Source organism: Pagrus major, chromosome 22 (genome assembly GCF_040436345.1).
Source record: "Pagrus major chromosome 22, Pma_NU_1.0".
In the NCBI taxonomy this organism is placed as follows: Eukaryota; Metazoa; Chordata; class Actinopteri; order Spariformes; family Sparidae; genus Pagrus; species Pagrus major.
In genome coordinates, this window is record NC_133236.1 from 18,050,415 (window position 1) to 18,066,402 (window position 15,988).

Below are 15,988 nucleotides of genomic sequence, written 5' to 3' on the forward strand. Positions count from 1 at the left end.
ACGTCACAGAGGTACCAATAGCCATTTCTAAATGATAAAAAAGCTAACCGGACGTTGTTTGAAGAACTAAAGGGTGGTGTAAATACACTTACCGGTGTTCAGACAGTATTTCCAGAGATTTTCGGAGAACAGCCTGTATGAAAAAACAGTCTGTGTGGAGGTGTTTCTGTTTGTGATCCAGGTAGCCAGCGGGCCGCCATCTTTGTTTTTGGTTAAGCGTTAAAAATTTTAAACAACCTTTGGTGTTTTTTCAGTGATGGAATGGTGATGGAAAGTACATTTACTCATTGATGTACCTCTACTCTGAGATACTTGTTCTTTACTTGAGTATTTCCATTTTCTCCTACTTTATACTTCCATTCCAACACATTTTGGAGGCAAATATTGTACTCTTTATTGCTGCATCAGAGCCAAAGTAGAAATGTTTTTAATCAATTTATTTTATCAACAATCAAATAAAAAACACACTGATTCTGATAAGCAGAAAAATGATGATTATCGGATCCAATCTTCAGCCAGGCCAAAAATCTATTGACCCATAGTATATATTATTGGCATACATGTAAATATATTTAGAATATACTTTTACTTGTTCTTTTGATACTTAAGTACATTAATATCAGTTGCTTTCAGAATTTTACTGAAGTACTTACTCATGTCACTTTTACCCAAGTAATATTTTAACACGATATCTTTACTTTTACTCAAGTATGACTTTTAGGTACTTTATATGACGCTGTTTTTTTCTCAACATCACTTGTTAAATAAGAGAAACTGATGGTTACACTTCAGGCCCAGATAGGCTATATACTAAAATGTGAGAGGCAGAAACTGGGGCTAGTGCCAAGCAGGTAGTTTAAAAAGATTTTAGAGCTTTTTCACTGAGGACGACTCTATGAGAGCAGGGAGAGTAAATCAAAACAGTTAAATTGCTGCTGAGCAACAAATTAATGAGCTGAAACTCATTATAAGCTCTGTAAAGCCAGCTGAAGACTCAGGAGATCATTCTCAGTAGGTTTACAAGTTCACAGTTGGTTCACATTGTCATATTTATTTCACTTTGTCATATTTATTTCAATGATCTTTATAGGAAATATCAGTAATAATCACTTTAAACACATGCAAATTTCCATTTTTGTTAAGTAGTGAGCTGGTCCTTCATTTCTTTAAGTTGCTTACTTACTGACCAGAGATAATCGTCATACAAGTATTATCCCATTCTCATACAGTACATACACATTCATGTCCTTCTTTAGCTTGTATTGTGAGGTGCCCCCCTCTCCTCAGCCCTGCCAGAACTTTTGATAGGGTTTCATAAATAATCCTCCATAGTATCACTGAATTGCTTTGTTTTATGGTTATCTCTAGACATGTTATTTCTCTGGCCAAACAACATGTCTGAAGTAACCTGACTATGATGTTACTTTTGCGAAGGCTTTATATAGCAAGAGATTGTAGGTGAACCCTGTGGTGGAAGGCGTGAGGTTTAATTAAAAAGGCAAGAAATACATCTCTTCATCTGAGTGGTCAGTGTGTGTTATACATTTTGATATTTATGGCTCATTAGATAACAGAGAGCAGAGAATCACAGGAAAGGTGGGCGAGAGAGTGAGAGCAGTGCAACAACTGATACGAGCTGGGATCAAACCTATTGTATACTGAATCACCGGCGCCCACCATATGATTAGTTTAATTTAACAGTACTGTTTTCTCTTGAGTAATTGCTCAGTACTTGCAAAACACTAGGAAAATGTATTATTTTCCAGTTAAAGGAGGCTAATGTCTTCATTACTCTGCCACAGATGGTCAAATCATTTTAAATTGGAAATTTTTATTACCCTCTTCATATCCTGAAATAAGCTTTTCTTCTGCCTCCATCTCTCTATGTCTTTTTTCTTCCTTTAATCGCTTTGAAAGACACAATAATCTGTATTACCAATGTACATACATGATACATGTTGTGCAGCAGTTCTTCTTCTGCCCACAGTATTTGCGCCATTCCCCAGTCTCTCTAATTACTGTGGGGTTTGGGAGCTTTTCCCTGCAGACTGTCAGTAGAGCTTCCTGAGTGCTTTCAGCTCAACCAACTTCCTGTCTGGAGAGGAAGAGGTCTGCCAGGAAGCAGCCCCTCCTGAGCATGTCCAACCATATAAGACCACGAGAGAGGCTGGTGGGGAGATGTTATGCACGCAAGGCCAGCACCACATGTTCTTTCAGATGGGGAAAGAGAGCTGATGGGATGTGTAACAACACAAGATATCTGGAATCAAACATCTTGAATATTTTGTGAAATTAAAAGCCATAAATCAGTGAATTACCTTGCATTCCCGCCCCATAGCATTTCCAAGTGATATTATTGTTGGCTCCGCTGTTGAAAAGACATCTGGATTGTTACTGTTTTACTCAGTCGCAACTACCAACAACAAAAGTCAGACAAAATGTCAGTTTATTCATTCATTTAGAACATAATGGGGATGTGAAAGCAGATGAAATTGGACCAGGGAGCCGGCCTGACTGGATCTCCAGTCAGCCTTCATTTTCCCAGGAGATTTCGTGCCAGGTGGCAGATAAAATTGCAAAGTGGTTTATACGAAACAAAGCTAAACACAGATGGTGTCATTATTCTATACAGTATAGCCATTACATTGTGCAATCAACATTTACTTCATAATTGCCAGTTTATGTCATGATGTGGGAACAAAATGGACATACAAAGATGTGTTGTATTTTATTGCTCAGAGCGTTTCAACGAAATGTTGATAGCTGTTTGAAGAATTGTGTCACAAAGTGATGTTGTCCCAAACTCGGGACCCAAAACATCCCCGAAAACCACTATAATATACTTTATCTGACTTATCAGGCTCAATGTTAATTAAACACATTTCTAACTGATCTAGGTCACTCTGTCTGGACAGCCACAAAAGGGCCGACCACACCAAGAAGAATAACTATAACAATAATAATTGATACAAAAATTTTCAGTATCCCAGTTCCAACATTGGGGCTCACTCTTCCGACTATTCCGACACCACATGAATGCATTACTACTTGAATTCAAGCTGTCAAGAGATAAGGAAGACTGTAGAGTTCCAAGTGTGGTTCATTATCATCTGGAACCAAGGCCAATGAATAAAATCGTCTTCAAAGGCACGGCATCCAAACTTAATTGATTTTCTGACAAGTCTTTGATGAATTCTTGCTGTTATCTGTAGCTCTCGGCTTTATCAAAGAGTGACACTTTGGCTCTTGTTGCTTATAGCCTGGGACTTCACACTGGAGTAGCCTGCAGGATCACGTGTACACTCTGGAATTTTAATTAGAAAATATGATTTCCACTTTAAAGATGCTCCACTACAGCTTTCCTTTCTTTTCTTCTGTCTGTCTGTCATCCACGCTGCAGCTTCAACGGCTTGTTTGTCAGCTTTTTAGCTCTAAATCTTCAATATTCTCTGGACTGAAAAAGAGGTTTTGTGCAATCTTCTGTATCCTAGACCCATCTCTTAGATTCATTTTCTTCCCTGTGGCACTTGAAGCTCCTTTGTTACATCCTCTGCTGGAGCAGACATTTACTGTGCGTTGAATGGTGCTGCCCATGTCTTTTTTTTTTTCCTCATTATGTGGTAAGGAAATAAGACTAAATTAAATCACAGTATGGAACAACAAAGATGAGATGAGGCATACAGTGAGAGTATTATTACAACCTGAACATTAACGCACATCCACAAAGTCTGTATTGTGTGCTGTGTATTCTACACACAGACCTTTAGCCCTGGTAAAACTAAAGGAAAGCTCAGAAAGCACCTCTGTGCCCTTTCATTTGTGTTAGCCTGGGTTTGAAACAGTGTTCTCCATCCTTTTACTCCTTTTATCTCAGTCCGCCTGGTTGAACCGAGTATGTATCTCTCCATCCCTTTTCTTGCCTCCACCATAGGTCGATTATTTCAATGCCGCAATCCTCACGCTGCTCTCAATCGCTTTGTTTCTCACCGTTTCCATCCAAGGCCAAATGGCAATCTGATTAGCAGCATGTTGTTTTAGTTTGGTGTGGAGCACCTTACATAAGTTTCACATGGTCTACTTTTGTAAGCCCACGTCTCGGTTAGATGGAAACGCTGGTATGACAAAGATGCCTCTGTTTTGAATAATGTAGGAGGGATATTGTCTCTCTCCCTCTCTGACATTTGAGTGGTGTTTATTTTCTAAAAATGATTTCAAAGGATGTGGATGGAGAGAGAGTGGAGTGTTGGGAAGTTGTGAAAGAGACTATGAACTATGTTGAAATTATACCGTTATCATTTTGGATAATTTTCTGAGCCCACTCCAGAAATGCCATTGTTCAATGCGCATAGATGTAAAATAATCTATGATTATGCACGTACTCATACAGAGCAGGTTCGGGTCAGGTATCCAAGCTCTATTTTGAGGACATTTCAAAATAAAATATTGCGATATTAAGGCCACATCCTGATTGTAGGATGTGGCTCTAGCCCTAGCTAATTTTCATAAAATTATACGGTTGAGGTCCTGTGAATACATTTTCAGTTCTCCTTTTACATGTTTGGCTTTTTCTCTTTCTATACTCAGATGTTGTGAATGTGTGAAAAAATACTTTCAGCACAAATAATGCTAATAATACATCAGAGCCAAGCAGAATCTATTTATTTCTGTTCAAACTTATTAGAACAGCCTGAGTGACAGGGACTGTAATTAACGCTGTAGGTCCCTGTGCCTGTGAGTGTATATATACAGTGCATTATATATATACACATGGATGTGTGTCAGCACACATCAGCTGTCCACATGCACCCAAACAAACATAAACACCCACACAAAGCCTCAGATACACAAAGCAAACGAGTGCAACAAAGCAGCAGTCCGGCATCATTCATGAGCATCACAAAGCAACCAGGTGAACACAGGCTGTACTGTGGCACACATGAGTGAATCACGTTACTGTCCTGGCTCTCTGCCCCGTGTATAACCTTGAATACACACTGCACCAGGAGATGATTGTTTTCACAATCATTTAAGGAGATCATGTGGAAATTCTATATATTCTGTTTTCTTTTATCTCACTTCTTTTATCTTATTTTGATTCTGCCGAAGTCTTTTTTCCTTCCCTGCCTGCTGCTCTGTTTGTATCCTGTCGCATAGTGAGTCATATCATAGCCATTTAATTGCCTGTGTTTCTTTTCCATCTCCTGTGGCTCCACACAGGCCAGCTCATTTGTGTGTTTTCCAGGTACTTAAGGCAATAATTTGTCTTTAAATGTAAACAGATTTGAGACAGTAATGGGAGCATTTTAATGTTGATAAATGTACCTTATTGTGATTATAGATTCATGTATCAAAGAAGTGTCCAGATACTATATTCTTCAGTGAAAACACCAAAACTCTATTAAAAGAAACAATTCTGCATTTAAAATCTTACTTTTTTCATTTTTATTTCTGTTTTAGATATGACCCACCAAACCAGTGTTTTTCAGTCCTATTCCTGGTGCCCCCTGCCCTGTGTCTTTTAGATGTTTCCCTGCTCCAACACACCTGATCGAAATCTATGGGTCATAATCAATAGTTAATAATGATGTGTTAGTAGCTTGTTTTTTTTTGCCTTTGTATGGCTTTGTTGACAGGGCAAGCTTGAGCAATGACAGGAAATAGGATGAGAGAGAGGGGGAGTGACACTCATAACTGGACTTAAATACAAAATAACCGAATGAGGGGATGAGGTGCAGATGGAGAAAGGCGGAGAGACGCAGGTGAGGGGAATGAGTGGTGGGACCAAGAGAGCAGGGAAGGAGCTGATTGGCTAGAAAGAACACTGAGAACAGAGCCCTTGAGTAGAGAGAGTCGCTTCATCTCCATTTACACCACTGGACAAAGTAATATTTTGCTGTTGTCTGTCTGTATTCATGCATTTAAATTGCTCGCTTGGAACTTCCTGGAACTTTCTGAAGTCTCTGTGAATCACATGACGATCAGCATTTTCAACTTCCCTTGTCGCGACTCTCTCTACTCAAGGGCTCTGACTGGGAACAGCGCTGGGCTGATGAAGGAGATGCAGTGCAGGTGTGGAGGGAAAAGCAGGCTGGTGATGAGCACAAGGACATAGGAGAAAAAAAGACACCACAAAACCCCAGAAAACACATAAAAGGCAAATAAAATTAAACTGAAATGACAGGACCACGACACTGAGGAGTCGGGAGTTGATTAATCTGCTAGTGAAGTTGAGAAACAAGGCTCTGTTAAGCAAATTTGTAATCCTTTTTAGGACTTTGGACTGAATAATTGCCTTTTTGTGGAAACAGAACAGTTATTTAAATGTAAACATCTAGGACGTTTATGGGGGAAATGTCTCTTAAACAACTCATAGACGTGAAATGTGACGCTGATTTTTTGTAACAGGTCACAAGCCAAAAACTGCAGTGTCATTATTGAACAGCTGATCTGTTTTTAACCTCTAAATTCCTCCTCATCTCCAGGTCTGCCCTTCTACAGCCGCGTGGCAGAGAACTGTGATGAGGTGGCTCACTTTAATGAGGTCAGTGTCTTCATTTACTCTTTCATACACTAACCCACCTACATAATGACCGATCAGCAATTATCTCTTAATTTAATAGAAGCCACAACTTGCCGGCTCCAGTGCAGATAACCAGGCTGCAGGCTTTGTTAATGAACCTGTTGCTAAGTTGATGATAATTAGCCATTATGTAGATAATGTGGTCATTACTTTTAACTTGGATGTCTGTTCTTAGATTTAAGTGATGACATTAATACAACTCGAACTTATTAGACATAAGTCAGTACAGGAAGATTTCACATTGACACCCACACAATTTCTAACTGTAACTGATAACATCTCTAACTGCTGTTGACGGATGAATTAATTTGAATGTGACTTGCAAAGACACATTTCCAGCTCTTTGAGTTCTTAGTATTTGAAAGTGGCGTCCTTGAAAACACTTTACAGTAAATCTACGTTAACATGAAGAATAAAGAACAGCTTCTACACCTCTCACCTTCCCTGGCATTGTGCCATTGGCGGTGTGGAAAGTCTAGAAGAGTGATTCAATTATTTGATCCCTATACATATTAACTGGTGGCATCATGGTGTGTCCAAGTGCACCTCATAAAAAATGTAAATGGAAGTTGTCGGAGCAAAAATACATATTTGTCAAACAACAGTGTAGCTGTCAGTGCTGAAAAACAATTGAACTGAAAATCAAATTTTATTCTGGCTTTGGAGAATCGTGACACCCCTCACGTCCAGGGTCCTTATGCATAGATATAGAAAACGCAGATCTGAAGACGCCATCTGCCGCAAGACTCCCACTCCAAGATTAATTTCCACATTCCCTCGCAGATGGCCAAGGCAACTGGTATTGTTTCTTCTTGTTCTCCTTTGAGGTTTGTTGCCGGCCGGCAAACAACTGGTTCGGTTTCTGCTTCGTGACCTCTACGGCCATGTGTAACATAGACTGTATCACCAACTTTAGAGATTAGGCGTTGTGTAGCATTTTATTCATTTATCTATCTATCTATTTTCTTTTTTTTTTTTTTTTTTACAACATTTGGAAAGTTTGCATCAAATTTGCTCTCATTTAGATGGAAACATAGTTATTGAATATGACATGATAGTTATAATAAAGTTTGATTATCGAAAAAATATTTCACTTTCTTTGCACAGAATATTCATTATTATCATGTTAATCAAGTTTTCAAGAGTGTGGCATTGGAGGTCTTTTATTAATTAAATATAATTTGAATTTCTTTTATATTATCCAAGAAACAATGCTAATTCCTATACCATCATGCATTGTGTTAAAAGCATGGTACACTTTGGGCAGGTCCCTATAGACAAACGTTTCTTCCTGGCTGGCTACATAAAGGGCACACTATTTCCTGTGTTGGCATTTAACATTGGCATTGCACGTAAATAAGCAGGTGCAGAATCATCATAAATGGATGTAATGGGATTCTGGACTGGACACAAACCCAGGATCTTCATGCTGTGAGGCGACAGTGCTAACCACTGAGTCAGCCAAGCATCACATCACTTAATTAATTTTCAAACTCAAAGTCTTACTGATTCTCATTTGCAAATGTCCGATGTCCTGTCAAGTGTCTCCTAATGGCCCTCTCCTGTTCACTGATGGCCTATCCGGGTCTGAGAGGCGGTGCAGAGGTAGTGGCCTCCACCCATGCATGACATTGAACACTTGCTTTGTTGTAATTAAACTAGGCACTCCACTGCTGCAGTGAGGAAGAGTTGGCCCCATAAAGAGCCTTTCTGACAGAGTTCGAGGTAGTTTTAACTCGACAGTGAAAGTTTAGTGGACATGAACTCCAGGGAATTACTGAAAAATTATTCCGAGCAACAGCACAGACCTAAGTAAGCCTCAGGGATCTTACGGATTTCACTGGAGCCATCCTGGTGCTGGCTGGTCAGCCTCGTCTCCCTATGGCTGCTGAGGGATGCTGGGAAATGTTCCCAATAGGATTCCTCCAGGCTCCTGTCACACTGAGAAACCAGCTTTATGATGGATTCAAATGCAAAGAGTCGTAGGAGAGAAGAGAGGGGGAGAGGGGTATGAAAGAGATGAGGCCTGAGGGATCAAGAGAGAAGTGTTGGAGGAAATCCACACAGAGCGGAAGCAAAAGAGACAGAACAGAGGTAGGGGGTAAAGTCAGGGAATGAAAGAAGGAAAACAAAAAGAAAGGCAGCCTCAAACACCTTCCCACGGGAGGTTTGACTACAGGTTTTTTTTCTTTCTGAGCTGCGAGCTTTCACAAAGAAAAACATTTTTCCTTTGATGGGCTCACAAGCAGAGTGCTGCTTCCTTTGCTGATAAGCAGCGCTTTTTGTTTTCAGTCTAATCAGGAAAATGGCTAAATGACTGTTCACATTTGGCCTTAGTCCCACACACACATTTACAAACAAATATTCAGAGAGCGTGCAGAAAGAATTCTGTTTTTGTGGGTGAGATACAAGAAGGAAAAGTAGACAAAAGGCAGAAATGTCTCAGAAATATTTATAATAATTATATTATTCCTGAGGCCTAACTGCAGTAACTGGTATAGAACTGGGTAGCTGCCACTGATGCGTGATCTCTTGTGACAGCTTCACCCGATGCTCTCGTCTCAGTCCTGTAGTGCTGGGGAGGTCGTTAGCATCACTCAGCATCAATAAAATGTCCAGGCTTCCCTTGGGACAACTTGTGCTTCCAGTAGCTCCTGAGTTGGTGTATATTTGTGCGTGTGTTGCATGTGGCTGGTGCCCAAGTGTTCATGCACAGTTGCCCTGGCCACCCCTGCCCCCCAACAAACACTCATCGCATCCTCCTCATCTGACATCTTCATCCTCGGCACTGAAACATTTGCATGGCTCAGTAAGCTCAGTCCTGCCCCTGGAATTGAGGGCCATTAGCATAGAGTTGTGTGTCTTGTTGCTTTATGCATGGACTAGCAGGACGCCTTTGAACTAGTATGCGGATAGACTGGATGGGGAATCTGTATTCATTATTCATTCCGTGGTGGGACTTTGCTTTTAGCTGCAGTACACCAGGGCTTCCCCCTCACTAGTTAGACATAACTGGAGCAAAGAACAGAGAGCCCTGCAAGTACTGTATGTGACCACAGGGTTCACTGAGTGGAGATATATGTGTGTCCATGTCAGTGTGTGTGCAACAGAGACGGAGAGAGGGGGTAAACACAAGAGCTTGATCAGGAATGTGCGTTTGTTTAGTTTACAAAACAGATGCCGAGAGATTTGAACTATGCAGACAAGGCAAGGGGAATTATTATGCAAACATAATGAATGCAAGAATATTCCTTCTCCACTCGCTTCCAGCTGCTACCGTACAGCCCTGCACTGTGCTAAGTGCACAGTCTGACTTTTTAATGAGAGTCTTGCAAATTATGTAATGCTAAATTCGGAATCGCATGACTTTTTCATGGCTTTTCTAGGTAATTGTGTACTTACCGTTTTCAGCCCTGTCCCCCAATAAATAGCGTTTGCATGCTGTTGATTTGCAACCCAGAGGTGCCATGTTGTTATCACCATAATAAGGAAACATTGTTAGAATAACATGTCCAAAACATGGGCAGGATAAGAACGGAGGCAGCAGATCCATGGATATCGTCTTTTTTATTCCATTCTTCCCTGACGCCGACATTACCCACAATACAACTCAGTTACCGACAGAGATTCCTGGTGCATTACTCTTGTAGCAGCTACTGTAATGTAGCCTCGAGCAGCTAGTCTTCAGCAGATATGAGGAGCGGACGACAGAGATGTGATAAGCTCACCTCTTTTTAATTCTACACCCCCAGATTTTTTTTTCTTTTTTGTTTTTTATCTTGTAGTTATCAGCACCTACTGACATCACTTGAAGCAATTTAGCAGACTTCACACAGCTCCCTCTGGAACCAAAAAAGGCTTTACACAACTTTTTTACATATGCATTAATACTCCCCAGGACCTCTAAACAGACTTTGATGTGGAAAGTCTTTTGAGTTCCCCTTTTAATGAATATCTACCTAGTTAGAATATCTACTTAGAAAATGTTGATTATGATTGTGTCAGCAAAATGTTCACTGACAATGTTTTGTACTAGTTTTCCCAATATCCGCTCAAAACATCTCAAAGTTTTGATGACTGAGTGCCAATTTGGGGAGCCATCATATGACTGAGGGCTGCACCAGAAAAAAAACCCTTGAACTTATCGTAGGATCTGTTGTGATCTGTCTTACAATGGCATTTAAGATTAAATTCCTTAAGCACGCCATTCACCTGTTTGCAGGTAAAGCAGATGACTTTATCTGTCCCCCAAAGTCCAATAAACTAAGAGTTGTTCCATTTTTTCTTAAACCTCCTCACCAACCATGCAACGAATCGTCCAGCTAGGAATCGGAATCGAATCATGAGATTGCCAAAGATTCACACTCCTACTTTTTGTGGCTCTCTGAGCTCTTGTTTAAGACAAACATCATGATCTTGGTGTAATCTTAACCTCAACACTGACATGTCGCAGGAGACATGGCATGTTTACTTTGTGAACATGTTGCCGACACACGATCTTTGCCTCAAACAAAGTGCTTTTGTTGCCTAAACCTAACCACCAAAGGGACTCAGGATATGAACTCTGGGCTAAGTCCTGTGCTTTAAACAACAACCATGCACCTCAAACATGCTCTGTATGACCTACGTACATATAGAATTTCTTTAGCAACAAACATTGGCATTGAACATAATCCGGACAGTCATCAAGATTCCTGACAAAAACTAATTTGCAAGAGAAATTATAAGTATATAAGCACAATTTCTAGGGTAGTAGTAGTTGTGGGACTGCCGATGCTCTTGCTCTACTTCTCCCCTGACAGCCTAACCAGCCCAATCAGGGCTCTGAACTCCAGGGAGTGCTGCGGCTGACCAAAGAGAGTAAAGAGACCACAGTGAGGTCATGTCCACAAAACTTCCCTTGGTAATCAAGTTTGTGAAGTTAGTGGGCTCGAGTCAGGCGTGTCTGTTATATGAGAGCATATCACTATCAGGGTGAGGTTTTTAAACTAATATACATCACACTCAGTAGTACAGGATTCATATCAAGTGAGCTGTGGAGAGTTAAAGACTCTTAAAACGTAACTTTGTGCATTAGGTTCAACTCTGCAGGTCATATTTCAGCTGATGGTTTTCTGACCTGGCCACCAGTAAGAAGACGAGGAGTAGCAGTTGCTTTTGGGCCTGACACAAACTGGAATATTTCTGGTGCTAAAAATAGTCTGAATTCACCACTTTTAAAGAGTCAGGGCTGCTCCAGGGAGGTGCTTTCCTATCTCTGAGTACACTGAATAAATGATGATCTGTGCAGAATACTGTCTTTGCTCAGTTAGAGTTGGAAGGAAGTTGAAATTCAAGCAGCCAAAATGAGAACAGCAGAATCTACAGTTATTGCATAGAACCTAATTGTATTACTTTTCGTTTTTACTCTGGTTTATGCATTAGTATTGTGGATTTAGAATGATAAAAGAACAAACCAATCCCCGTGCACAGATAGGGATATATAACAAAAACATCATATCTGTTGGGAAAGCTATATTTTCACTTTGCCGTGTGTGCCCTCAGGGAAAGAAAAGATACAGCATATCAGCGCCCACTTCTCTTTAGCTGCTTGAGTGTGTATTCATGTGCATCAGCTTGTAACTCCTCTGCTGAAGGATTCCCTCTCCAGAGTGACACGGCACCACACATTCGCTCAAAAATCAATTGTACAAAGTAAAGCAACCCACAGAAAAGTTCTTTAAGTAAAGAATATTATCTGGCACTTTTAGAACAAAACACTAAAACAGAAAAATAGGATAACACAAACTCAAATCTTGACTGCATCCACATGTGTTATGTGGTTTGGTCATTTGAAGTAGCTCCGTGAGTAACAGTACACATTAGCAGCTCTGAACAGTGATTTGGGCTAAATGCTAACGTCAAACATGATGATATGCTCACAATGACAATGCTATCATGCAAATGTTTTCATTTAGTTATAAAGATATTGGAGTATTGGATATATTGGTGTAAGGGGATCACCAAAGTCATCAGGATTTATCCTATAGACACAATTTCATGGCAATCTATCCAATAATTGCTGACATTTTGCAGTGTGGACTGTTATGTGGCAGCAATATAGGTGAACCCTGGTGCAGACACAGACAGAGTGTCAACAGCTAATGTTCAGAAGGTGTAGTTTTATTTGCAAGGTAAACAAGTAGGAGTTTGGGGCAAAGCTAGGCTGGTCCAGGGCTGACAGAAGAGAGTCCAGGGAGACTGGGCCTAGAGTTAAATTCAGGTCCAAGGCAACAGGTAAAGTAAAAGTGGCAAAGTGACATGGCTGCAAGTGTGGACTATTCCTGACTGAACAGTGGCTACAGTCTGGCAGCGTGAGTGTCGCAGGGCTCAGCATAAGAAGGTAGGCTCGATTGCAGGATTAGGTACAGCTGTTGGATTCTGCTCTACTCTGTCTCCAGCACACCTGTCTCACTCAGGTAATCACATACACAGGGAGAAGAGAGGGATAGAGACACACTGGGGAAGTGGCAACAAATAAGCTCCAACTTCATTTGCCTACATTTAACAATCCCATGTCACATCCTGCTCAGAAACAACTGGGATGAAGCCAGAGATGGGCAATCTGGCCATATAATAAAATCATGATATATTTAATGGTTGTCTCCATAGCACTGTATCAGCACTGGAAAAAAGGTCTGGCTGCACCAATTCTCATTCAGGTATAGGGGGGAAAAAAGCTCTGGCTTGCTCTTGCCGATTTGGCGTTCAACCCAGGATGCAGTGACGGTGCCTCTGCCTCTTGTTTACATTCATGCCGTTAGCAAACAGGTTAGTATGAGAGTAACTTGCTAGTTTTAGCCTGTAGGTAGCTAGCTTGAAGGTTGTTGTTGTGGTTTCATGTAGAGATGGGGATTTTTGAAAACAGTACATGCAGATAGCAGTAGAAATGACATACTTAATACCAACAGGCTACATCCAGTAAGTCAGACTATTTAGTGGCAATCAAGATCTACAATCCAAATTGCTTTTTTAATTTCTCTATTTGCATCATTAAAACACAATATTGCATTGAAGATCATTTTTGGTTCAAGCTCCACATGCTGCTAAGCTGTAGCTCCAGTTTCATTATTTACAATACGTCACCCAAATAAGAGCCATGTGAAGTAAGCCATGTTTTTTTTGACACCTTCAAGATTGATCACGGTCTAAAATCGCCAAATTACCTACCAAGAGATGAAGCCAAATACTGTATATACTCTTGTGGTCCAATTATTCAAACGCAGTAGATGGCCAAACATTTCATGTATTCTGTTGAGCAGCAGTGAGAACTACCTGTAAGCATTTTTGGTATTGTGTGGTGTATTACCGTAAAAACAAGGTACTGTTGTACTAGTAGACAGTATATAACAGCATCTCCAAATGATGAGGTATATTATGTAAGAAGTTTTCTGTTAGGGCAGCTCAAATCTAACAAAAACTGTTCATCATCCTTGATCCAGATTTTCTTGTCCTCCACAAATTCTTATTTTTAGTTAATAAATACAATTAATTCGATACCAGCGTGGGCCATTTGTGACTCATCACATTCGGATAAAAGACACCAGAGGAACAGAAGGTAGAGCTTCTATTGTTGAACAGAAGAAAGAAAAAAACCTTCTCAGCAGAAAAGTTTCTAACTGAGGGGTGAGTGTTATCTCTGAGCACAACACTGTCTATTTCTAAGGCTGTGCAGCAGCTTACTTGACAAATGCACTGTTCGTTATCTCTGCACCATCTGGTCTTCCACAGCAGAAACTGGGCAGCTAATTGCAGTTTTATTAGAGTCCAGCTCGAAACAAAATGAGATTTTATTGAATTAACCTGCTAAAGAGTTTGTACCTGTCCACACTGGCACTCAATTACATGAGGCAGAAGAGTTTCATTTGGTTTAACTGTCCACTTTCATAAAAGACTCACGTTTTGATGGGTTAAACTTGATTTACCGGAAGTTTGGGGTAAAACATATCCAAACATTGTCAGTAACTACTGCTATTAATCGTTGTTCTTACATAGAATCAATTCAGTGCTGATTGATAACAACAACCAGAGCTTGTGGCTGCTACAACTGTTCATAAATATTCATTCTGGGTGAATAAAAGATTCTGACTAGATTAATGTCAATATGTCAACACCCATGGCATTTTATTTGACACATATTACACATTAGACAGAGATGAATGCAGACACATTGGAGCAAGAGGATAAAGTGACATCTGGGAAACAGAGCGGGGATGGAAATGAAAACGGGGATAGACAGTCCAATTGGAAAAAGTAAATTGAGACAGAGTTGGGGGGGTTGGTGGTGTAGGATGCAGTGGGCATGCGGCGATGTCAGTGAATTGGACAAGATCGAGTTTCTCAGCAGAACCAGCTTATCAGAGATGCTGTTTCATCTAGACTGACAGGCACACATACACACATAGCGTATATGTTGCAGTGGTAGACGAATACAGCTCCTTTGCTCCAGCAAAATGGCAGTATAACTGTACAATATAAAAAACCCTGCATTCAAAAGTTTACTTCAGTGAAAATATAGTATCAGCAAAATGTACTCATTGTCCCGAAATGTTGTTCCTTTCACTGTGTAATTATACTATTCATAATGGCTTATTGTGAAGAGCCTGGTCCACTACAAAGGGCCTAAAAATTACAAGAGAGACAATGAACAGCGCAGAGAATTAAAAAACAGCTTCACCGAGACAAAAAACAACTACAAAGAGATTAAAATTGCTACAAAGACATAAAAAAGACAAATAGCCAAAAACAACTGGACACTCCCACACAGGGTTAAAAGCCTGCAACTTCCTTCAAGTTAGTTAGAACTGAAGAAGCCTCTTGGATGAGAGGTGAAACGTCTTCAAGAAACTGAAACAAGTCCAGTTGCCTACGATACAGGACTTAGAACCACACTTAAACAAAGAATTTACGACAAATAGACAAAAACAACTACAAAGACGCACAAAACAACAACAGCAACCACACATGAACAAAAAAAATGACAAAAATGGCTACGAAGATAGATAAATGCAACTACGAAGACAAATCCACCCCCAAAGAGATGCATAGTGACTAAAAAGAGATAAAAAAAATGTCACCAAAAAGACCCAAAGGGACTTTAAAGAGACAGAAAAATGAACTCAAATAGATGAAAACTCTCTGGAAAGACACAAAAATGACTACAAAGAGACACAAAACCACTACAGATGACACAGCCGCATAGGTTGAAAAAGACATAATGACTGCGAAGAGGCTATTACCTCAAAACTAATAACCAACCAATAAATGTACAAAGTTGTTTTCCAACACTCTTGTGCTCGGGTGAGAACATGAACCACTGACACCATGATTTAATCCAATGGACAAAACTAAACTAATCTAGAAAATAAG

The 15,988-nt window shown here is 40.2% G+C and overlaps 1 protein-coding gene across 5 annotated transcripts in view; it reads left to right on the forward strand.

The window, feature by feature from the left end:
• The first annotated feature begins 5,912 nt into the window (after window positions 1–5,912).
• The window catches only part of otofa (otoferlin a), an 80,463-nt gene continuing 70,387 nt past the window's right edge, over window positions 5,913–15,988 (forward strand). For all 5 annotated transcript variants that reach the window (XM_073493471.1, XM_073493475.1, XM_073493474.1 and 2 more), the window contains exons 1-2: window positions 5,913–6,069; window positions 6,483–6,541. The gene's annotated coding sequence lies outside the window, so the exon portion shown is untranslated. The remainder of the gene's footprint in view (window positions 6,070–6,482; window positions 6,542–15,988) is intronic.